General features: G+C 40.2%; 1 pseudogene across 1 annotated transcript in view; it reads left to right on the forward strand.

Annotated features, from left to right (window-relative positions):
* Nucleotides 1–671, forward strand: part of LOC104981008 — a 39,671-nt pseudogene that overhangs the window by 1,885 nt on the left and 37,115 nt on the right. The gene's annotated exons all lie outside the window — the stretch shown is intronic.

Consider the following 671-nt stretch of genomic DNA (forward strand, 5'->3'; position numbering starts at 1 on the left):
CTGGAAGCCCTCAGACAAAGAACCTTCATCAAGGATGACACGTTATTAGTACGCTGTGAGGTCTCCACCTGCTTCGACATGGGCAGTCTTCGGAGGGAGGGTTTTCAGCCACGGAGTACTGACTCAGGGATATAGCATCCCCTGATTTGTTCAAGAAACAACAGAAAAAACATCTGCAGCAAACTTACCCTGTTCTCAATAATAATGTACAAACAAAAAACAATGGGAAAGATATAATACTCACCAATGAATTTTATTTGACTTCCTATAGATTTCAGGGGATTTGAGCCATAATCCTTGGGAAGCTTAAGTTCTCATTCACCCTGGTTTTTCCTCCAGAGTGTTATTAAGGATATTCAGGGACTAGTTTAAACCCTAAATATAACCTTACTTATTAAATACTACTGTGTTGTCTGTCACATAATTCTCCTTAAAGTTGTTTCATTTTACCTTGCTTATTATTTCCTTTAGGCTACAAAGTAGCATTTCTCCAGAGTTAGAACTCTGAGAACCATGTGAAAACCAGCTGCTAGGTGTTAGGCTACAAGTCCCTTTTTGTCTTTTCCAGGCAGAGTGAATTCCACAGCCCTTCCGTGATTCTCTGTTCCCTAGTGCTCTAGAACAAGGGGACACACACACACATAATCACCAACAGAGAAAGTTTAAATGTC

This window comes from Bison bison, unplaced genomic scaffold (assembly GCF_000754665.1).
Source record: "Bison bison bison isolate TAMUID 2011002044 unplaced genomic scaffold, Bison_UMD1.0 scf7180017864508, whole genome shotgun sequence".
NCBI lineage: Eukaryota > Metazoa > Chordata > Mammalia > Artiodactyla > Bovidae > Bison > Bison bison.